The following is a 25,801-nucleotide window of genomic DNA, read 5'->3' as shown; positions in this document are numbered from 1 at the left end:
AATTACATTAAAGGACGAGCTATAGCCCGTAGTAACTGGAATACGGGTTGCAATATTAGCTTGCAACCTATCCGGGTTGAGGCGGTAGCTAGCAACATAGTAAGAGATGATCACGCCCCATAGTAAAAAATTAAATAGTTACATTGAAAGACGATCATTGGAATAAAAAAAGTATTGTATGCATTGGAATAAGTAACAGTAGAGTTGTTCAATGGCTCATTTTCAAGGAAATTAATGGGGTTAAAAACCTTTTGTAATTAAACCAAATTATTTTTATTACACTAAGATATTTTAATTATGACCCTTAAGAAATCATCATAAGTAAAAATTTCCCATACGGAAATTGAACTCAAGCCAACTGGGTGAGAGCTATCCCAACCTCTAGACCACATAGGATATATTGAAATATCCGATTAATGAAGTTTATGTTAAAGAACAAATTATAAACCTAGTTAGGTGTCTGATTATTTGAGGATCGTCTCTTACTATTCCAAAGAAGAAAAAGCCGTAGGCTTTTTCCTGTTTGTTTTATTTTATATTAAAAGACGATCATTAGAACACCAAACATTGCATATATTTGACTTAGTTAGCTGCATGATTCTTTGAGGTTCACCTCATAATATTCCAAATAATCCGGGTTGCAGCGGTAGCTAACAACCTAGTAAAAGACGATCACGTCCAATGTTAAGAAATATAAAAACCCATAACTCCTAAAAAAGGAGTCAGATCAAAACAAAAAGTACACCTTTAGAACTGCCTTGTCCGAAACCCCTGTATAGGAAACTTTCTGTTCCTTGTCTTGAACACCAAGGGAAATATATTGGCTTGAAAATCAAGAAAAGTGGCAGCTACTAGAACATTCTGCCTAAACGGCATATTTTTTTCTTTCTTTTTTCTCTTCCAGAGATAGCTTGATACTGGAACATCGTAGAGAGTTGTTCAATGGCTCATTTTAAAGGAAATTAATTAGGTTAAAATATAATAAAGAACGACCTCTTGCCTATACTAAATTTTATACGCCACTAAATTATAGTACCAGTTAGTAATTCCACAGATAGCTTGGCACTGGAAAATCTTAGAGAGTTGTTCAATATCGCATTTTAAAGGAAATTAATGGGGTTTACAAGCTTTTGTAATTCAAACAAATTATTTTTTTAAATAGAATCAGTTTTGTTACAAAAAACTGCATATTTTATATTAAAGTTACATTATAAGACGATCATTAAAATTACACAGTTCAGAGTTTTTATTCCACAATACATACACAATCCAATCACAACACTCCTAATCCCCCTCGAAAGGCTCCATGGCCTTTCGAGCTGCCTGATTCTTTAAGGTTCGTCTCTTACTATTCAAAAGAAGAAAAAGCCGTAGGCTTCTTCCTGTTTTTAATCAGGTATATATAAGGGCAAGGTTTTCATGGTAAATTTGTGGTCAAAGTTATGTGAAAAAGTGAAAAAAGTAAAAACTTTCATGCATAAAGAAGTTTACTTTACAAGTATAGAGCAAAAACCTGGTAACTGCAAAAATACCTTAAGGAACGAACTGTAGCCCATAGAAACTGAAGTAATAAAAGGAATCACTATACAAATGATTATTTTAATTATATTTATAATAAGGAACGAACTTTTGCCTATAATAACTTGTATATGCAACTTAACTATAGCATAGGCTAGTACATTATATTTTAAGTCGATAAATTAATAATTCCCTTTAACAGTGTCATACATAATGGATCGATATCCGGGTTGCAGCGGTAGCTAGAAACCTAGTAAGAGATTGTTACAGTAATATATATAATAATGAACGACCTCTTGCCTATACTAAATTTTGTAGGCCACTTAACTATAGTATAGGTTAGCAAATTTTTTATAGTAAGGAATTATAATAAAGAACGACCTCTTGCCTATACTAAATTTTACACGCCACTTAATTGTAGTATAGGTTAGTAATTAAACAGATAGCAGGGTACTGGAACATCGTAGGGAGTTGTTCAATGGCTCATTTTAAATCCGGGTTGCAGCGGTAGCTAGCAACCTAGTAAGAGACGATCACCTCCAATGTTAAGAAATATAAAACCCCCCAACTCCTAAAAAAAGATGCAGATCAAAACAAAAAGTACACCATTAGAACCACCTTGTCCGAAACCCCTATAAAGGAAACTTACCGCCCTTTGGCTTGAATAACAAAGAAAATATATTAGCTTGAAAATCAAGAAAATTTACTTTAACCATGTTATTCTCCACAAACGGGATATTTTTTTCTTTCCGCTTGATCTTTCTCTTCAGCTAGCTGGGCACTGGAAAATCATAGAGAGCTGTATAATAGCTCATTTTAAAGAAAATTGCTACATCTAGTGCCTTTTGTAATTAAAAATAAAATACTTTTTAAAGTAGATGTCATAGTAAAGAAGGAACTATAGCCTATAGTAATTGAACTACAAAGCACATTATACTCATGCTAAAGATTGATAAATGATGTCATAATCGTAGGTTGTAGCCAGGTCGTCTCTTACTATTCCAATTAAGAAAAAGCCATAGGCTTTTTCCTGTTTTTAATAAAACAGTTCGTAGTAATCTGGGTTGCAGCGGTAGCTAGCAACCTAGTAAGAGACGATCATGTCCAATGTTAAGTTATAATAAAGAACGACCTCTTGCCTATACTAAATTTTATGCACCACTTAATTATAGTTAAGGTTTTCCGGGTTGTTGCAATAAAGAACGACACCTTGCCCATGTTAGCTAAAACATAAATAGGGATTATGTAATTTATATCAGTATCATGGCTGTAGAGATGGCTGAAACCTAGTTACAATAAAAGACGATCATTGGAATAACAAACAATTGCATACATTGGAATTAGCTAGCTACTTGATTGCTCGAGACTCGTCTCTTACTATTTCAAAGAAGAAAAAGCCGTAGGCTTTTTCCTGTGTGTAATCAGTTTATTATCATAGACAGCACGCTAGCACTGCCTGAGTAAAGAACGATGTTACAGTAATCCAGGCTGCAGCGGTATCTAGCAACCTAGTAAGAGACGATCACGTCCAATGTTAAGAAATATAAAAACCCATAGTTCCTAACAAAGGAGTCAGATCAAATTCAAAAGTACACCATTAGAACCGCCTTGTCCGAAACCCCTGTGTAGGAAACTTTCTGTCCCTTGGCTTGAAACAGCAAGGGAAATATATTGGCTTGAAAATCAAGAAGGGTGGCAGCTATTACAACATTCTGCCTAAACGGGATATTTTTTTTTTCTTTTTTTCTCTTTTCTTTCTTTTCCACAGTTAGCTTGGCACTGGAACATCGTAGAGAGTTGTTCAATAGCTCATTTTAAAGGAAATTAATTGAGTTAAAAATCTATAGTACTTAAAATAAATTATTTCTAAAAGAGAATAAATTTTTCCACCAAAAACTGCATTTTCGATGTCTTTTCACACTGCAGTATTGCAAACATTATACCAGCGGTAAGATTTGAACCCACACCTCCGAAGAGACTGGTGGCTAACACCAGTGCCTTGGACCACTCGGCCAGGCTGCCTCTCATAAATAATATATATGTGAATCTGGGTTGCAGCAGTAGCTAGCAACCTAGCAAGAAACGATCAGTCCAATGCTAAGAAATATAAAAACCCAAAACTCCTAAAAATAGAGTCAGATCAAAACAAAAGTATATCATTAGAACTACCTTGTCTGAAAACTTACTAGATAAATAATGAATGTCGTCAGAGTTTTATATTAGAGCTATGACGTGAATAGAAAAACATATAATAAAGAACGACCTCTTGCCTATACTAAATTTTATGCGCCACTTAATTATAGTTAAGGTTTTCCGGGTTGTTACAATAAAGAACGACACCTTGCCCATGTTAACTAAAACATAAATTGGGATTATGTAATTTCCATCAGTATCATGGCTGTAGAGATGGCTGAAACCTAGTTACAATAAAAGACGATCATTGGAATAACAAACAATTGCATACATTGGAATTAGCTAGCTACTTGATTGCTCGAGACTCGTCTCTTACTATTTCAAAGAAGAAAAAGCCGTAGGCTTTTTCCTGTGTGTAATCAGTTTATTATCATAGACAGCGCGCTAGCACTGCCTGAGTAAAGAACGATGTTATAGTAATCCGGGTTGCAGCGGTAGCTAGCAACCTAGTAAGAGACGATCACGTCCAATGTTAAGAAATATAAAAACCCATAGTTCCTAAAAAAGGAGTCAGATCAAATTCAAAAGTACACCATTAGAACCGCCTTGTCCGAAACCCCTGTATAGGAAACTTTCTGTCCCTTGGCTTGAAACAGCTAGGGAAATATATTGGCTTGAAAATCAAGAAAAGTGGCAGCTATTACAACATTCTGCCTAAACGGGATATTTTTTTTCCTTTTTTCTCTTTTCTTTCTTTTCCACAGATAGCTTGGCACTGGAACATCGTAGAGGGTTGTTCAATAGCTCTTTTTAAAGGGAATTAATTGGGTTAAAAATCTATAGTAATTAAAATAAATTATTTCTAAAAGAGAATAAATTTTTCCACCAAAAACTGCATTTTCGATGTCTTTTCACACTGCAGTATTTCAAACATTATACCAGCAGTAAGATTTGAACCCACGCCTCCGAAGAGACTGGTGGCTAACACCAGTGCCTTTGACTCAATCAAGTTTTTTCAATCAAGTAGATTCAATCAAGTTTTTTCAATGTTATGAATATGACGTAGCTAAAACGCAATTTTTGCTGTAAAGATAGTGTTTCCTCTCAAGTGTAAGAACAAATAAATAGACCAAATTTAAAAGGTGCAAAACTATTTACTCTCTCTTTAAATAGTAGCAATTTTGTCTGAAGCCAAAAATGTAGCCGTACAAAAAATTTGAGCCAATTATGTGAAGTAATTCTAATGTGTCTGGAAAACTTAACTAGCTTGAAGAGTGCTATTTGAAGGTCATAAATGTTTAAGATGAGTGATAGTTACTATAGTGTTAAAGATAACAACCGTCATAGTAAGATGCCGTCAGTGGCAAGCGAGATAGTTTCTGATGACGTTTCATGTTTAAAAAGTTGGGAGAACATGAATTTGAGGGAAAACCTGTTGCGTGGCATTTACAATCATGGCTTTGAATCACCAACGGACGTTCAACAGAAAGGGATTATGCCGTGCATAGAAGGAAAGGATGTTGTTTTTCAAGCAGAGTCTGGGACTGGAAAAACTGCAACCTACGGGATCGCCACACTTCAAATTGTAGATCCGAGCAAAAAAGCATGTCAAGCCATCATTCTTGCTACAACACATGAACTAGCCCAACAAATTTGTAAAGTTATTACAAGTTTAAGCCAGTATGAGAAAATTGAATGTTGTGACTTCATAGGAGGTAGACCTAGTAGGGAAGACGAAAGAATAATTCAAAATTTAGGGGTACAAGTTGCTGTTGGAACTCCTGGTCGAATACTTGCCCTTATTAAGGACGAAAAACCAATTTTGAATACAAAGGATGTAAAGCTTATTGTCATTGACGAAGCTGATGAAATGCTTTTAATCAATTTTGTTGACACGGTTCGAGAAATATTTGGGGTCTTGGACGGAAACTTTCAAGTAGTACTGTCATCAGTAACCATGCCCCCTAAAATTTCTGACATTACTGATCAGATATTGCGAAAGGATCTAACAGTTTATATTAAAAAAGCAAGGAGGAGCTGACATTACCGGGGATAAAGCAGTATTATGTTGAAGTTAGAGAGGAAGAGGAAAAAGTTGGTGTGTTCGAAGACTTGTACGATTGGTTATCCATTGGTCAGTCTATAATTTTTGTAAATAAAAAAGCGAAAGTAACACATTTGGCTAAGCGGCTTCAGGCAGACGAATTTACAGTTTCTGAAATTCATAGTGACCAGTGCCAGGATGAACGAAGAGAAGTCTTGGAAGATTTCATGTCGGGAAAATCACGAGTGCTGATATCAACTGATATTTTAGGTCGTGGCATTGATATCCAGCAAGTGCAGTATGTCATCAATTACGATTTGCCACTCAACGAAGAGAACTACCTCCATAGGATTGGCCGCGTGGGGAGGTTTGGACTCACAGGTATCTCAATCAATTTTGTCACTTCCAGAGACAAAAGACGCATGGAAAGAATTGAAGAATATTATGCAACTATTACATGAAGGACAGATATAGTTCATCACAAATGGTGTTTGTCAATTAGGTTTTTTATATAATTATCCATTATTATGTAAAATGCAGTAATTTTTAGGTTAATTTAACTTATTTAACGGTTAATTTGTTAACTGAAACTAGAATAATATTTTCCTACCAGGAATCGAACTCGATTCAACTGTGTTAGAGTCAGCTATCCTAACCACTAGACGTCGTAGGATATATAAAAATGTCTGATTAATGAAGTTTATGATAAAAATTATGTTAAAAGACGATCAGTAGAAGAACAAGCCATTGCATACATTGGACTTAGTTAGCTGCCTGATTCTTTGAGATTCGTCTCTTACTACTCCAAAGAAGAAAAAGCCGTTGGCTTTTTCCTGTTTGTAATCATCCGGGTTGCAGCGGTAGCTAGCAACCTAGTAAGAGACGATCACGTCCAATGTTAAGAAATATAAAAACCCATAGTTCCTAAAAAAGGAGTCAGATCAAAACAAAAAATACACCATTAGAACCGCCTTGTCCGAAACCCCTGTATAGGAAACTTTCTGTCCCTTGGCTTGAAGAGCAAGGGAAATATATTGGCTTGGCTTGAAAATCAAGAAAAGTGGCAGCTATTACAACATTCTGCCTAAACGGGATATTTTTTTCTCTTTTCTTTTGTATCCAGAGATAGCTTGGCACTGGAACATCGTAGAGGGTTGTTCAATAGCTCGTTTTAAAGAAAATTAATTGGGTTAAAAATCTAAAGTAACTAAAATTACATTAAAGAACGAACTTTAGTCCATAGTAACTGAAGTTATCTGGGTTGCAGCGGTAGCTAGCAACCTAGTAAGAGACGATCACGTCCAATGTTAAGAAATATAATATAGCACTATCCTTAATCGTACAGACAGTTTTCGATATAAGTTAAAACGACTTCCACTAAAGCTTTTGAACCTTTTAAAAAATATATTATAAAACCAACCTACTTTTAATAGTTTTAGATTTATTAAGTTATTACATTGAATAAAATTTTTGAAATTAATTTTTTTAATTTTTATTATATTAAGTATTATTTTTATAAATTGTTATATTAAATATTATTTTATATAAATTAAATTTGTTAAATTTATTATATAATGGTTTAATATTTATGGCTTCACTAGTTTTTTTGGAAAATGTCATTTTTTAAATTGCTTTATCTGGGTTGCAGCGGTAGCTATCAACCTATTAAGAGACGACCACTTCCAATGTTAAGAAATATAAAAACCCATAGTTCCTAAACAAGGAGTCAGATCACAACAAAAAGTACACCATTAGAACCGCCTTGTTTGAGACCCCTGTATAGGAAACTTTCAGTCCCTTGGCTTGAACAGCAAGGGACATATGTTGGCTTGAAAATCAAGAAAAGTGGCAGCTACTACAACATTCTGCCTAAACGGGATATTTTTTTTTCTTTTTTTCTTTTTTTCTTTCTTTTCAACAGATAGCTTGGCACTGGAACATCGAAGAGAGTTGTTCAATGGCTCATTTTAAAGGAAATTAATTGGGCTAAAAATCTATAGTAACTAAAATAAATTATTTCTAAAAGAGAATAAATTTTTCCACCAAAAACTGCATTTTTGATGTCTTTTCACACTGCAGTCTTTCAAACATAATCGTATACCAGCGGTAAAATTTGAACCCACACCTCCGAAGAGACTGGTGGCTAACACCAGTGCCTTGGACCACTCGGCCAGGCTGCCTCTCATAAATAATATATATGTGAATCTTGGTTGCAGCAGTAGCTAGCAACCTAGCAAGAGACGATCAGTCCAATGCTAAAAAATATAAAAACCCAAAACTCCTAAAAATAGAGTAAGATCAAAACAAAAGTACATCATTAGAACTATTACAATAAAGAAGGACACCTAGCCCATGTTAACTGTGACATAAATAGGGATTATGTAATTTCTATCAGTATCATGGCTATAGAGATGGCTGAAACCTAGTACAGAACAATCCGGGTTGCAGCGGTAGCTAGCAACCTAGTAAGAGACGATCACGTCCAATGTTAAGAAATATAAAACCCATAAATCCTAAGAAACAGAGTCAGATCGAAACAAAATGTACACCATTAGAACCGCCTTGTCAAAAACCCCTGTACAAGAAACTTGCTGTCCCTTGGCTTGAACAGCAAGGAAAATATATTGGCTTGAAAATCAAGAAAAGTGGCAGCTACTACAACATTCTGCCTAAACGAGATATTTTTTTCTTTTTTTCTTTTTTCTTTTCCACAGATGGCTTGACACTGGAACATCGTAGTGAGTTATTCAATCGCTCATTTTAAAGGAAATTAATTGGGTTAAAAATCTTTTGTAACTAAAATAAATTATTTCTAAGAGAGAATAAATTTTTTCACTAAAAACTAGATTTTTGATGTCTTTTCATACTGCAGTCTTTTCAAAGATATTTGATTTTTGTACATAAATCATAATCGTATGCCAGCGGTAAGATTTGAACCCATGCCTCTGAAGCAACTGGTGGCCAACACAAGTACCTTGGACCACTTGGCCACGCTGCCTCTCATAACTATATATGTGAATTCGGGTTACAGCAGTAGCTAGCAACCTAGTAAGAGACGATCAGTCGAATGCTAAGAAATATAAAAACCTAGTAAGAGATGATCACGTCCAATGTTAAGAAATATAAAAACCCATAGTTCCTACAAAATGAGTCAGATCGAAACAAAAGGTACACCTTTAGAACCGCCTTGTCCGGAACCCCTGTATATGAAACTTTCTGTCCCTTGGCTTGAACAGCAAGGTAAATAAATTGGCTTGAAAATCAAAAAAAGTGGCAGCTCCTGCAACGTTCTGCCTAAACGGGATATTTTTTTTCTTTTTTTCTTTTTTCTTTCTTGTTTTCCATGGATAGCTAGGCACTTGATCATCTTAGAGATTTGTTCAATGGCTCATTTTAAAGGAAATTAATTGGGTTAAAATCTTTTGTAACTAAAATAAATTATTTCTAAGAGAGAATTACATTAAGGAACGAACAGTAGCCCATAGTACCTTATACAATATTTAGGAACAACTAAGCCAATAGCTCTAGCTACAATAAGGCAAACAGTTGACGACAAACGCTGCAAGCAACTAATCCAACAGCTGAAGATACAATATTACATTAAGGGACGATCATTGCAATAACAAACCATTGCAGACTTTGGACTTAGTTAGCTACTTGATTGTTTGAGGTTCGTCTCTTACTATTTCAAAGAAGAAAAAGCCGTAGGCTTTTTCCTGTTTGTAATCATATAGCATGGAATCTGGGTTGCAGCGGTAGCTAGCAACCTAGTAAGAGACGATCAGTCGAATGTTAATAAATCCGGGTTGCAGCGGTAGCTAGCATCCGGGTTGCAGCGGTAGCTAGCAACCTAGTAAGAGACGATCACGTCCAATGTTAAGAAATATAAAAACCCATAGTTCTTAAAAAAGGAGTCAGATCAAATTCAAAAGAACACCATTAGAACCGCCTTGTCCGAAACCCCTGTATAGTAAACTTTCTGTCCCTTGGCTTGAACATTAAGGGAAATATATGGGCTTGAAAATCAAGAAAAGTGGCAGCTACTACAACATTCTGCCTAAACGGGATATTTTTTTCTTTTTTCTTTTTTTCTTTTGTATCCAGAGATAGCTTGGCACTGGAACATCCGGGTTGCAGCGGTAGCTAGCAACCTAGTAAGAGACGATCACATCCATTGTTAATCCGGGTTGCAGCGGTAGTAAGAGACGATCAGTCCAATGTTAAGAAATATAAAAACCCATAGTTCCTAACAAAGGAGTCAGATCAAAACAAAAAGTACACCATTAGAACCGCCTTGTTCGAAACCCCTGTATAGGAAACTATCTGTCCATTGGCTTGAACAGCAAGGGAAATATATTGGCTTGAAAATCAAGAAAATTGACTTTAACCACGTTAGTCTCCCCAAACGGGATATTTTTTCTTTTTTTTGTATCCAGAGATGGCACTGAAACATCGTAGAGGGTTGTTCAATAGCTCATTTTAAAGGAAATTAATTGGGTTAAAAATCTATAGTAACTAAAATAAATTATTTCTAAAAGAGAATAAATTTTTCCACCAAAAACTGCATTTTTGATGTCTTTTCACACTGCAGTCTTTTCAAAGGCCAGGTTGCAGCGGTAGCTAGCAACCTAGTAAGAGACGATCACGACCAATGTAAAGAAATTTAAAAACCCATAGTTCCTAAAAAAGGAGTCGGATCAAAACAAAAAGTACACCATTAGAACCGCCTTGTCCGAAACCCCTGTATAGAAAACTTTCTGTCCCTTGGCTTGAACAGCAAGGGAAATATATTGGCTTGAAAATCAAGAAAAGTGGCAGCTACTACAACATTCTGCCTCAACGGGATATTTTTTTCTTTATTCTTTTCCACAGATAGCTTGGCTCTGGAACATCGTAGAGAGTTGTTCAATGGCTCATTTTAAAGGAAATCTCTAAATCTAGCAACTTTTGCACTTAATTTTTTTTTAATTAATTATTTTTTACGAAAAACTTAATTTTTTATATACAATTTTGATCAATGACGTCATAGTCGTTGGATTTAGTTAGTATTACATAATCCGGGTTGCAGCGGTAGCTAGCAACCTAGTAAGAGACGATCACGTCCAATGTTAAGAAATATAAAAACCCATAGTTCCTAAAAAAGGAGTCAGATCAAAACAAAAAGAACACCATTAGAACCGCCTTGTCCAAAATCCCCTGTATAGGAAACTTTCTGTCCCTTGGCTTGGACAGGAAGGGAAATATATTGGCTTCAAAATCAAGAAAAGTGGCAGCTACTACAACATTCTGCCTAAACGGGATATTTTTTTCTTTCTTCTTTTCCACAGATAGCTTGGCACTGGAACATTGTAGAGAGTTGTTCAATGGTTCATTTTAAAGGAAATCTCTAGATCTAGCAACTTTTGCACTTAATTTTCTTTCAATTAATTATTTTTTACGAAAAACTTAATTTTTTATATACAGTATTGATCAATGACGTCATAGTCGTTGGATGTAGTTAGTATTACATAATTATAATAAAGAACGAATATTTTACCGATTATCTACTAATAACCATATATGACGTAATAAGTGACATGACGTAATATCTAAAACCTATTGTGTACTAATAACCATATATGACTTAATGAGCGACGTGACGTAAAAATTGAAAAAATTAATTTTTATTTTATTTTCGTTTTTAGTTCAGAATCGCTAAAGTTATAAACGGCAAAAATATTTATGGTGTCTGAACAATAGTTTTAATCTTTTAATTTAGACTAGAAAAACACCTGAAAATTTAAAAATTAGTTTAATTTTTTGTTAGGTTCTTGATACTTGATACGTGACATAAACATTCAACTAATGGTTACATAATGGTTTCAATCAAGCAAGCTACACGCAAGTTAAAAAAACAGTACTACCAAAAATACAGAGATAGCATCTTGAAAAGAGAAAAGCAAAGGTATTTAACCGACCAGGCGTATCGAGATGCGAAAATTGATAGTGACAAACAGCGTTATTATAATGATGTAGTTTATAGACATGCGAAAATTGAGACAGCCAAACAAAAGAGCAAGGAACGGTATGATAACGATATAGATTACCGAAACAAACATAAGAAAAAAGTTGCTACCAGAATAATGGGTAGATACTGGGGTGACAAAAGCTATAATGAAAAAATTAAATTCTCTGCGAGGTTGTACCGAAGAATACAGTAAAGAAAGATCTCTCTCCCATACTAACTGATATATGGTGGTTCCAGGTGTAATTACATAAAGGACGAATATAGCTCATCATAAATGGTGTTTGTCAATTATCCGGGTTGCAGCAGTAGCTAGCAACCTAGTCTGGGTTGCAGCGGGAGCTAGCAACCTAGTAAGAGATGATCACGTCCAATGTTACGAAATATAAAAACTCATATTTCCTAAAAAAGGAGTCAGATCAAAAGCCCTTTGGTTTGAATAACAAAGAAAATATATTGGCCTGAAAATCAAGTCCGGATTGCAGCGGTAGCTAGCAACCTAGTAAAAGACGATCACGTCCAATGTTAAGAAATATAAATTTATATTAAAGAACGTCATTATATGCATGATGATGCAACACACATCATCCGGGTTGCAGCGGTAGCTAGCAACCTGCAAAAACATTTATGGTATCTAAGCAATTGGAAAAAACTTTAAACTGGAAAAATACCTGAAAATTTAAAAATTAGTTTTAGTTTTTGCTAGGTTTTTGAAACTTGATACGGGGCTGAAATTCCAAAAAGCTATATGAAATAAATGCTTTCAGAAAAATAAAAAAAAAGTAACAATTGGTAATTTTGAGTTGAACGTCAATTTGTGGTTTTATTTTGTTAGAGTATTGCCATATCTTATTGTGTAAACCATTGTTTTATAATCAGGATTCACTTGTTACTGTAGAGCGACTCGAACTTCTATCTTCGTTTTTAGGAAGAGAGCTCACTAGCCAATGCACTACAGCAACTGATAGTAAACAAGTAATTATAGGGTTGTTGATGTGTCTAGAAATTCCTCATGCAGTCACATCGGCAGGTTTCCTAAATTTAGTAAAAAATTAGTCTCAATTCTATAGATTGTTAGAAGGTTGTATAAATTATGTAAAATATATATAAATTCTATTTTATATATTTTAACCCCTACAAAGGAAACTTACCGCCCTTTGGCTTGAATAACAAAGAAAATATATTGGCTTGAAAATCAAGAAAATTTACTTTAACCACGCTATTCTCCACAAACGGGATATTTTTTTCTTTCTTCTTTTCCACGGATAGCTTGGCACTGGAACATCGTAGAGAGTTGTTCAATGGCTCATTTTAAAGGAAATCTCTAGATCTAGTGCTATTTGTACTTAATTTTTTTTTAATTAATTATTTTTTACGAAAAACTTAATTTTGTATATACAATATTGACCAATGTATAATAAAAAACGACCTCTTGCCTCTACTAAATCCAGGTTGCAGCAGTAGCTAGCAACCTAGTAAGAGACGATCACGTCAAATGTTAAGAAATATAAAAACCCATAGCTCCTAAAAAAGGAGTCAGATCAAAACAAAAAGTACACCATTAGAACCGCATTGTCCGAAACCCCTATATAGGAAACTTTCTTTCATTTGGCTTGAACATCAAGGGAAATATATTGGCTTGAAAATCAAGAAAATTGACTTTAACCACGTTATACTTCCCAAACGGCATATTTTTTTCTTTCTTTTCCACAGATAGCTTGGCACTGGAACATCGTAGAGAGTTGTTCAATAGCTCATCTTAAAGGCAATTAATTGGGTTAAAAATCCTTAGGAACTAAAATAAATTATTTCTAAAAGAGAATAAATTTTTCAACTAAAAACTGCATTTTTGATGTCTTTTCATGCTGCAGTCTTATCAAAGATATTTGATTTTGTACATAAATCATAATCGTACACCAGCGGTAAGGTTTGAACCCACGCCTCCGAAGAGATTGGTGGCTAACACCAGCGCCTTGGACCACTCGGCCAGGCTGCCTCTCACAACTATATATGTGAATCTTGGTTGCACCAGTAGCTAGCAACCTAGTAAGAGACGATCAGTCCAATGCTAGGAAATATAAAAACCCAGAACTCCTAAACATAGAGTCAGATCAAAACAAAAGTACATCATTAGAACCACCTTGTCTGAAACCCTAATAGATAAATAATGAATGTCGTCATAGTTTTATTAGACCTATGACGTGAATAGAAAAACACGACATTATGTTGTTGTTTCTGAAGACGTCATGGAATAATATCATAACGCCATGACGTCATGAAATAAAATCATTACGTCATGACGTCATAATTACTACTTAAGAACGACAAAGATGTAAATGGTCTCATTCATGAATTACGTAATGGTTAGATCAAAGCAAGCTGCACGCAAGTTAAAAAAACAGTACTACACAGACAACAGAGATAGTATCTTGAAAAGAGAAAAGTTTTACATTATCTAGGTTCCAGCGGTAGCTAGCAACCTAGTAAGAGACAATCACGTCCAATGTTAAGAAATATAAAAACCCATAGCTCCTAAAAAAAGAGTTAGATCAAAATTTTAATAAAGAATGACCTCTTGCCTATATTAAATTTTATATGCCACCTAATTATAGTATTGGTTAGTAATTCAACAGATAGCTTGGCACTGGAACATCGTTGTAAGTTGTTCAATGGCTCATTTTAAAGGAAATTAATGGGGTTAAAAATCTTTTGTAATTAAAAAAAATATTTTTATTACATTAAGAAATGAACTGTAGCCCATAGTATACGAAGTAATAAAAGGAATCATTATATAGATGATTATTTTAATTATATTCCTTAAAAAATCATCATAAGTAAAAATTTCCCATACGGAAATTGAACTCAAGCCAACTGGGTGAGAGTTATCCCAAGCTCTAGACAATATAGGATATATTAAAACATCTGATTAATCAAGTTTTTGCTAAAGAACAAATTATAAACCTAGTTAGCTGCCTGATTATTTGAGGATCGTCTCTTACTATTCCAAAGAAGAAAAAGCCGTAGGCTTTTTCCTGTTTGTAATTTGTAATTCGGGTTCAAGCGGTATTTATAGTAAGGTTATAGTAAAGAGCGAACTATAGCCTATAGTAATTAAACTACAAAGCACACCATTAGACTAATATGAAGGATGGGTGTACTTAATTATTCAGTTGACATATAAGGTTTTTTCAAGGAATCGAGCAGCTAACTAAGTGCAATATATACAATGGTTTGTTCTTCGAATGATCTCTTTTAATTAGGTTCCTAGCTGCTTCTGCAACCCGGAAGCCTTAAAAAATATTTTATCTTTAATTACAGATGGAACTAGATTTAGCAAGGTTTACTATTGAGACGAGTCACTCTTACTATACAACATACAGTTCGTTATCACGAACTGTTTGCTTTGATGTATCTATTGGTATCAAAATCTTGTTTTTTTTAGTTTCGTTTACTATTGAGACAAGTAACTATTATTACTATAGAGTTCATTACCATGAACTGTTTGATTGCTTCAAAATTCAAATATCTTTGAAAAGACTGCAGTACTGCAGTATTTGAAAATGAAGTTTTATGACGAAATTGAGTCTACTTTAAAAAGTATTTTATTTTTAATTACAAAAGTGATATCGGTCCTTTATGTAAACAAAATTCAAATATCTTTGAAAAGACTGCAGTATGAAAATACATAAAAAATGCAGTTTTTTGACAAAATTGATTCTACTTTTAAAAACATTTTATTTTTAATTACAAAGGCACTAGATGTAGCAATTAATTTTAAAATGAGCCATTATATAGCTCTCTATTATTTTCCAGTGCCCAGCTATCCGAGGAGTCAAAAAAGCGGAAGGAAAAAAGATGCCGTTTGTAGAAAATATCGTGGTTAATGTCAATTTTCTTGATTTTCAAGCCAACATTATAATAAGGAACAAACTCTAGCCTATAGTAGTATATAGTAACTAAAATATTAAAATAAATAATTACAAATCATTGCATATATTGGACTTAGTATATTATAAAGGATCGATGTATTTCATCGTAAATATTGTCAGTCAAGAGTTATCAAATAGTTGGTGGTAACGAACTGTATAATAAGAGTGACTCATCTCAATAGTAAATGAAACTCTAAAAACGGAATTTTGATACCAATAGATACATCAAAAGAATTGGACTTTTATGCTGATCCTGGTATGCTGATCCTATAGCCACTGTACTATAAAAAATAAAAATACCAGAGTCAATTTGAACCATGTCAGTAATCCGGGTTGCATTGGTAGCTAGCAACCTAAAAAGAGAAAATCACGCCCCATAGTTAAATTAAAATAGCCCATAACTCCTAAAATTAGAATCAGGTCAAAAACAAAGTGAACTATTAGAGCCGTCTTGTCCAAAACCCCTAAATAAAAAACTTACCGTCCTTTGGATTGAACCACAAGGGAATATATTGGCTTTTTGCCAGCAACCTCTTTAGCTCGATTTTCATATCTTTCTCTCTTCTTAAGTTTCTTCTTTAGAACTTGTGGTAACTTTTCAATAAAAAATTTTCTTATGAAAATACACATACTTCGTGTATATTCTTATGAAAATACATCACTTATCAAGTAGCAAGAGCCTAACAAAAAATTGAACTAATTTTAAACTTTTCAGGTGTTTTTCCAGTTTTAATTAAAAGATTAAAATTATTGTTCAGAGATATAAACAATTTCTGCAGTTTACATAAAAACTTTAATGATAGATTCTGAACTGAAAAATAAAATATGTAAGATTGATTTTTTTTTGTATGGAAATACACATTAACCCATAGTTCCTAAAAAAAAGAGTCAGATCAAAACAAAAAGTACACCATTAGAACCGCCTTGTCCGAAACCCCGGTATAGGAAACTTTCTGTCCCATGGCTTGAACAACAAGGGAACATTCTGCCTAAACGGGATATTTTTTTTCTCTTTTTTTACATTAAAGTACGAAGTGTAGCCAACATATAATAAAGAATTTTACAATAAAGAACGAATCCTAGCACATAATAACTGAAATATTCAAATAAAGGCAATTTTTGATAATAACTATTATCCTAAAGAGTGTTACATAAAGGATCGATTAATTATAAATGAGTATTATGTAAATTCCATTCGTATCATCCGGGTTGCAGCGGTAGCTAGCAACCTAGTAAGAGAAGATCACGTCCAACGTTAAGAAATATAAAAACCCCTAACTCCTAAAAAAGAGTACACCATTAGAACCGCCTTGTCCGAAACCCCTACAAAGGAAACTTACCGACCTTTGGCTTGAATAACAAAGAAAATATATTGGCTTGAAAATCAAGAAAATTGACTTTAACCACGTTATTCTCCACAAACGGGATATTTTTTTTCTTTCTTCTTCTTCTCCTCTTCCACAGATAGCTTGGCACTATAGAGAGTTTTTCAATGGCTCATTTTAAAGGAAATATCTAGATCTAGTGCCATTTGTACTTAATGTTTTTTTAAAAATTAATTATTTTTTACGAAAAACTTAATTTTTTATATACAATATTGATCAATGACGTCATAGTGATTGGATGTAGTTAGTATCCGGGTTGCAGCGGTAGCTAGCAACCTAGTAAGAGACGATCATGTCCAATGTTAAGAAACATAAAAACCCATAGCTCCTAAAAAAGGAGTCAGATCAAAACAAAAAGTACACTATTAGAACCGCCTTATCCGGAACCCCTGTATAGTAAACATTCTGTCCATTGGCTTGAACAGCAAGGGAAATATATTGGCTTGAAAATCAAGAAAAGTGGCAGCTACTACAACATTCTGCCTAAACAGGATATTTTTTTTTAAATTATTTTATTTTGTTTCCAGAGATAGCTTGGCACTGGAACATCGTAGAGAGTTGTTCAATAGCTCATTTTAAAGGAAATTGATTGGGTTACTAATCTATTGTAACTAAAATAAATTATTTCTAAAAGAGAATAAACTTTTATACCAAAAACTGCATTTTTGATGTCTTTTCACCCTGCTGTCTTTCAAACATAATCGTATAACAGCGATAAGATTTGAACCCACGCCTCCGAAGAGACTGGTGGCTAACACCAGTGCCTTGGACCACTCGGCCAGGCTGCCTCTCATAAATATATATGCGAATTTGGGTTGCAGCAGTAGCTTGCAACCTAGTCAGAGACGATCAGTCCAATGCTAAAGAACGATCTCTCACCCATAGTAACTGATATATGGTGGTTCCAAGGGTAGCTGCAAGCTATCCAGATTGCAGCGGTATCCGGGTTGCAGCGGCAGCTGTAACCCGGACTCTCTTTGCTTAAACAACAATTCGGGTTGCAGCGGTAGCTAGCAACCTAGTAAGAGACGATCACGTCCAATGTTAAGAAATATAAAAACCAATAACTCCAAAAAAAGTCAGATCGAAACAAAAAGTATACCATTAGAACTGCCTTGTCTAAAACCCCTATATAGGAAACTTTCTGTCATTTGACTTTAACAGCAAGGGAAATATATTGGCTTGAAAATCAAGAAAAGTGACAACTACTACAGCATTTTGCCCAAACGGCATCTTTTTTTCTTTCTTTTTTCTTTTCCACAGATAGCTTGGCACTTGAACATCGTAGAGAGTTGCTCAACGGCTCATTTTAAACAAAATTAAGTGGGTTAAAAACATTTTGTTACTAAAACAAATTATTTTTAAAACAGAATAAATTTTTCCACTAAAAACTGCATTTTTGATGTCTTTTCATACTGCAGTCTTTTCAAAGATATTTGATTTTTGAAGCAATCAAACAGTTCGTGGTCAAGTTATATTAAAACTTTATATTCCATAGATAGCTTGGCACTGGAACATCGTAGAGAGTTGTTCAATGTTGACAGTAAAGAACGGTCTCTCATCCATAGTAACTGATACATGTTGGTTCCAGGGGTAGTTACTTGAGGTTCGTCTCTTACTATTTCAAAGAAGAAAAAGCCGTAGGCTTTTTCCTGTTTGTAATTACAGTAAAGTTACAATAAAGAACGACACCTTGCCCATATTAACTGAAACATAAATAGGGATTATGTAATTTACATCAGTATCATGGCTGTAGAGATGGCTGAAAACCTAGTTACAATAAAAGACGGTCATTAGAATAACAAACAGTTGCATACATTGGAATTAGCTAGCTACTTGATTGTTTGAGACTCGTCTCTTACTATTTCAAAGAAGAAAAAGCCGTAGGCTTTTTCCTGTGTCTAATCCGGATTGCAGCGGTAGCTAGCAACCAAGTAAGAGACGATCACGTCCAATGTTAAGAAATAAAAAAAACCCATAGCTCCTAAAAAAGGAGTCAGATCAAAACAAAAAGTACACCATTAGAAACGCCTTGTCCAAAACCCCTGTATAGGAAACTTTCTGTCATTTGGCTTGAACAGCAAGGGAAATATATTTGCCTGAAAATCAAGAAAATTGACTTTAACCACGTTATTCTCCACAAACGGCATATTTTTTCTTTCTTTTCCACAGATAGCTCGGCACTGGAATATCGTAGAGAGAGGTTCAATAGCTCATTTTAAAGGAAATTAATTGAGTTAAAAAATTTTAGTAACTAAAATAAATTAGTTTTAAAAGAGAATAAATTTTTCCACCAAAAACTGCATTTTCATGTCTTTTCATGCTGCAGTCTTTTCAAAGAAATTTGATTTTTGTAAATAAATCATAATCGTATGCAGCGGTAAGATTTGAACCCACGCCTCCGAAGACACTGGTGGCTAACACCAGCGCCTTGGACCACTCGGCCAGGCTGCCTCTCATAAATATATATGTGAATCCGGGTTGCAGCAGCAGCTAGCCACCTAGTAAGAGACGATCAGTGCGATGCTAAGAAATATAAAAACCCAGAACTCCTAAACATAGATTCAGATCAAAACAAAAGTACATCATTAGAACCACCTTGTCTGAAACCCTAGTAGATAAATAATGAATGTCGTCATAGTTTTATTAGAGCTATTACGTGAATAGAAAAACACAACATTATGTTGTTGTTTCTGAAGACGTCATGAAATAATATCATAACGCCATGACGTCATGAAATAAAATCATTACGCCATGACTTCATAATTACTATTTAAGAACGACAAAGATGTAAATGGTCTCATTCATGAATTACATAATGGTTAGATCAAAGCAAGCTACACGCAAGTTAAAAAAACAGTACTACACAGACAACAGATATAGTATCTTGAAAAGAGAAAAGCAAAGGTATTCAACCGACCAGGCGTATCGAGAAGTAAAAATTGAGAAGGCTAGACATAAGAGCAAGGAACGGTATGATAATGATAAAGATTACAGAGAAGCAACAATTGAGCAGGCTAGACAAAAGATCAAGGAGCGTTATCACAATGATGAAGATTACTGAAAAATATATAAAATATCCGTCTTTTATGTTTTTCCTGTGCTCGCAGATATATTTTTGTTTATTTGCCTTTCATCGGAATTTGTGTTGTTTAAAGTAAAAGATCACAGTTTCAACTATGTTCAGTGCATTAAGTGGTGATAAAGTTCTAAGAAAAAGATGCTGAAACGTTCTAAGTTCAGGGACATTGAGTTCATTTTCTGCTGACATTATCAAGACCTACATGTTGCTCCTGTATTGTACATTCAACGGTTTCTACTCACCCTGTTTTGCTTGCAATTCGTAGATTGTTGTTACAAATTCAAGCCCATTTTAAGGACAGCTATTTTGAAACCTATCGTGCAATCACAAGCACATCAGGGAAATACTGTGCAAATAAAACAAAGGATACCGGTTATCTACGTTAGGCATTGGGGAAACAATTTAAGAATAATCCTAAAGATCTATTGCTCCTTACAAAACCAATCTTGTGAGTCAAATCTTGTTCGAGTTTTGTACTTCTACTTTTTAGAGGGGCGTGGATACATGAAAATGTAGGGGGGGGATTTTTTTTCAATGAAAATAAAATCAAGCACTTCCATGGAAATACCAAACAAGGTATTTTCAAAATTTAGATGAGAAAAAAGCGCCCTTTTCAGCTAACACCCCTGAGTTTTTAATGTACTAACTGTCCTTTTAAGACTATTTGCTCTGCCCTTATAATTTTTCCAATGGTTATCAAAATAGCCACGGTGCTGCTTATCGTTTTGGGGACTCAAATCTTGTCCAAAGATACAACTGACTTCACTATAACGTTATTTATGGTTAAATACTATTATAACCTCATACAATGAATAATTATTTAGTTTTTATGTCTCTGGCGTAAGAATTAAACTATCTAGTTCTTATTTAATAGTTCTAATTAGTAACTTTTGATTTATTCCAACAAACCCTCTACATTTCCTGGAACTTTCAACTAAATGTCATTAGCCTTTACTGGGGTATTTTAGACACGCCCTTCTAACAACCAAGATGCTTACTTTCAGCTGAAAAAACCTGGATATTAGGGTAACAAGCTACCCTAATAATTCCTTCTTTAACGCCAAATTGTCGCAATTTACTACGTAAATATCAGGGGAATTACAAATCATACATAAAGATTTCCTTTTTATGCTGAATCTAAGCATAAAAATTTTAGTAAATTTATGTTAAAGCTACGAGTCTGAGGAAATTCTCCTGATCCTCAGAAAAGTGGAAACATATCCAAAAAAGGCAAGTGATCTTGATGAGAATTATGCTACCAAATTCAGCCCAATTGTAGAGGTTTCAAAAGTGTGTTTATTTCTTTCATTCTTTTTCAGTGGTGGTCATATTAAATCAATACTACTGCTAGCAACTTACCGCAGCACCAAGCCAGCTGAGACCAACAAAACTATGAACGCTCCTCCTCCATCCCAGTCTACTCAAAGCTTTCTTCTTTACAACCTCCTAGGAAGTTCCCATTTTCTTTATCTTTCTCAACGACATCAGTAGGGATCTAGGTATTACTCCAGGGAGTACATAATTTATTAATGGATTATTGATTGACAGGTCAATGCCTCTTTCAAGGGCAATGCATTGATCCACGAAGGGGGACTCAATTTCTGAGAAATTGATTTACATAATCGGCGCGGAATTCTATCATGAGGGGATTTCATTTTAAATATGGCTTCTCAGGTCCTTAGGTCTGAGAGATAAATTAATATTCTATTTTTAAATATGGCTTCTCAGGTCTTTAGGTCTGAGAGATAAAATTAATATTCAATCGAAGCCATAATAGTGTAAGTAGGAACACCTTAGATAGTTTCCCGAACTTCGTACGAGATCAAAACAGATTAAATATATTTTACGTGGGAAATGGTTTCCTGGGAATTTCAAATGTGACAGCGCAGGGATGCCGAAACAATGGAACACGCAGAAATTACTTTTAGGGGATTATTTGGGCGAAACAGTTTGAGACATTTTAGTGAATTTTTGGGCGAAAAAGTTTGAGACATTTTAGAACATGATTTGGGTGAAAATCTGTGGTTGTTAAAATACACAAGTTCATTTGAAAAGTGTTATAAGGTCCCCTATCCCAAACCCAAAGGGCCCCTGGCCCCCAAAGGGCCCCTCAGGGCCCCCAAAGGCCTCCTTCCCGGGCCCCCAAAGGCCCCCCTCCTGGGCCCCCAAAGAGGCCTCTCCCCCTGGGCCCCCCAACTCTAACTAAAACTCTAAACTAAACTCTTATCTAAAACTAAACAACACCTTTAAACTAAAATTCTTAACTAAAACTAAACCAAAATAAAACTCTAACTGAAACTCTAAGCTAAGACTCTAAAGTAAGACTTTAAATTAAAAATGAACTAAATTATAACTCTAACTAAAACTCTAATCTAAAACTTTAAACTAAAAATCTAAACTAAAATTTTCAACTACTATAACTCTAACTAAAACTGTAAGCTAATATCAAACTAAAACTCTAAACTAAAACTCTTATCTAAAACTAAACTAAGCTAAAAGTGCAAGGAAAAACTCTAAGCTATGACTCTAGGCTAAAACTCTAAACTGAAATGTTTAGCTAAAACTAAACTACAAGTCCAAAAACACTTAACTAAAACTAAAATAAAATATAACTTTAACTAAAATTCTAAGTGTTGAGAGTCTAACTTGAAACTATAAACTCTGAACTACTAATAAACTAAACTATAACTCTAGCTAAAACTGCAAGCTAATATCAAACTAAAACTCTAAACTAAAACTCATATCTAAAACTAAACAACAACTCTAAACTAAAACTCATAACTAAAACTAAACTAAAGTAAAACCCTAAACTAAAACTCTTATCTAAAACTAGAATACATCACAGAGCTAAAACTCTTAACAAAAATTAAGCTAAACTTGGACTTTAGATGCAATCTTAGACTCTAAGATAATGCGGTAAATTCTAAGATAAGAATCTCAAATTCATTTAAACTAAACTATAACTCTAACTAAAATTCAAAGCTTAGACTTAGTACCCAAAGTCAAGCTACTTAATTAAGACTCTTTATTAAAACTAAACTACAACTCCAAACTAAAACTATTAACTAAAACTAAACTATAAGTCCAAACTAAAACTCTTAACTAAAACTAAAGTAAACTTTAACTCTAACTAAAACTCTAAGCTAACACTCTAAATTAAAACTCTAGACTCTAAGCTAAAACTAAGACACTAATACTCTAAACTAAAATTCTGAATTAAAACTCTTAACTAAAACTAAATTAAACTATAACTCTAACTAAAACTCTAAGCTAAAACTCTAAATTAAAACTCTAGACTCTAAACTAAAAATAAAATAAACTATAACTAAAACTCTAAACTAAAACTCTTATCTAAAACCTTATCTAAAACTCTAAAACTCTTATCTAAACTAAAACGTTTAGCTTAAACTAAACTACAAGTCCATGAACACTTAACTAAAACCAAAATAAAATATAACTCTAACTAAAACTCTAAGTGCTGAGAGTCTAAGTTGAAATTCTAGACTCTGAACTACAACTAAACTAAACTATAACTCTAACTAAAACTTTAAGCTAATATCAACCTAAAACTCTAAACTCTAAAATAAAACTCTGAAGTCTAAACTAAAGCTCTTAACTAAAATTAAACTGAACTATAACTCTTAATAAAACTCTAAGCTAAGACTCTAAGATAAAACTCTAAACTATAAAATAAAACTATTAACTAAAACTAAAAACAACTCTAAACTAAAACTCTTTACTAAAACTAAACTACAACTCCAAACTAAAACTCTTAACTAAAACTAAACTATAAGTCTAAACTAAAACTCTTAACTAAAACTAAAATAAACTATAACTCTAACTAAAACTCTAAGATAACACTCTAAATTAAAACTCTAGACTCTAAACTAAAACTAAACTAAACTATAACTCTAACTAAAACTCTTAACTCTAAACTAAAACTCTTATCTAAAACTAAACAACAACTCTAAACTAAAATTCTTAATTAAAACTAAACTAAACCATAACTCTAAGCTAAGACTCTAAACTAAAACTCTGAATTAAAACTAAACTAAACTATAACCTCTAGCTAAAACTCTAAGCTAAGACTCTAAACTAAAACTCCAATATATAAACTAAACTATAGCTCTAACTAAAACTCTAAGCTAAGACTCTAAAGTCTAAACAAAAACTCCTAACTAAAACTAAACTAAACTATAACTCTAACTTAAACTCTAAGCTAAGACTCTAAATTAAAACTATAAACTCTAAACTAAAACTCTTAACTACTATAACTCTATCTAAAACTGTAAGCTATTCCAAACTAAAACTCTAAACTAAAACTCTTATCTAAAACTAAACTAAACTAAAAATGCAGGGAAAAACTCCAAGCTATGACTCTAGGCTAAAACTCTAAACTAAAACGTTTAAACTACAAGTCCAAAAACACTTAACTAAAACCAAAATAAAATATAACTCTAACTAAAACTCTAAGTGCTGAGAGTCTAAGTTGAAACTCTAGACTCTGAACTACAACTAAACTAAACTATAACTCTAACTAAAACTGTAAGCTAATATCAAACTAAAACTCTAAACTAAAACTAAACAACAACTCAAAACTAAAACTCTTAACTAAAACAAAACTAAACTGCAACTCTAAACTAAAACTCTTAACTAAAACTAAAGTAAACTATAACTCTGACTAAAACTCTAAGCTAAAGCTTTAAATTAAAACTCTAGACTCTAAACTAAAACTAAACTATAACTCTAACTAAAACTTTAAACTCTAAAATAAAATTCTTAACTAAAACAAAACTAAACTATAACTCTAAGTAAAACTCTAAGATAAGACTCTACATTAAAACTCTGAATTAAAACTAAACTAAACTATATCTCTAACTAAAACTCTAAGCTAAGACTCAAAACTAAAACTCCAATATCTAAACTAAAACTGTTAACTAAAACTAAACTAAAACTATAACTCTAACTAAGACTCTAAAGTAAAACTGTAAACTAAAACTTTAAAATCTAAACTAAAACTCTTAATTAAAATTAAACTAGAGATCTAAACTAAAGCTCCTAACTAAAACTAAACTAAACTATAACTCTAACAAAAACTCTAATCTAAGACTCTAAACAAAAACTCGAAACTCTAACTAAAACTTTAAGCTAGGACTCTAAACTCTAAACAAAAACTGTAAGCTATTATCAAACTGAATCTCTAAACTAAAACTCTTATCTAAAACTAAACTAAACTAAAAGTGCAAGGAAAACTCTAAACTAAAACTCTTATCTAAAACTTAACAACACATCTAAACAAAAACTCTTAACTAAAATTAAAGTAAACTATAACTAACTAAAACTCTAAGCTAAGACTCTAAACTAAAACTCTAAATTAAAACTAAACTAAACTATAACTCGAACAAAAACTCTAAGCTAAGACTCAAAACAAAAACTCCAATGTCTAAACTAAAGCTCTTAATTAAAACTAAACTATAACTCTAACTAAAACTCTAAAGTAACACTGTAAACTAAAACTATAAACTCTAAACTAAAACTCTTAACTAAAACTAAACAACAGACTCTAAACTAAAACTCTTCAGTAAAACTAAACTAAACTATAACTCTAACTAAAACTCTCATCTAAGACTCTAAACTAAAACTCTAAATTAAAACTCTTAACTAAAACTAAACTAAACTATAACTCTAACTAAAACTCTAAGCTAA

The 25,801-nt window shown here is 33.3% G+C and overlaps 1 pseudogene; it reads left to right on the top strand.

Moving 5' to 3' along the window:
• Window positions 1–4,954: 4,954 nt before the first annotated feature.
• Window positions 4,955–25,801, top strand: part of LOC148955800 (uncharacterized) — a 25,096-nt pseudogene continuing 4,249 nt past the window's right edge.

Source organism: Artemia sp. Qi Xiang Cuo, chromosome 2 (assembly GCF_049724085.1).
Source record: "Artemia sp. Qi Xiang Cuo chromosome 2, ASM4972408v1, whole genome shotgun sequence".
NCBI classification, from domain to species: domain Eukaryota; kingdom Metazoa; phylum Arthropoda; class Branchiopoda; order Anostraca; family Artemiidae; genus Artemia; species Artemia sp. Qi Xiang Cuo.
The sequence above is the reverse complement of the archived record's forward strand: the minus strand, read 5'-3'. Positions and strand labels throughout refer to the sequence as shown.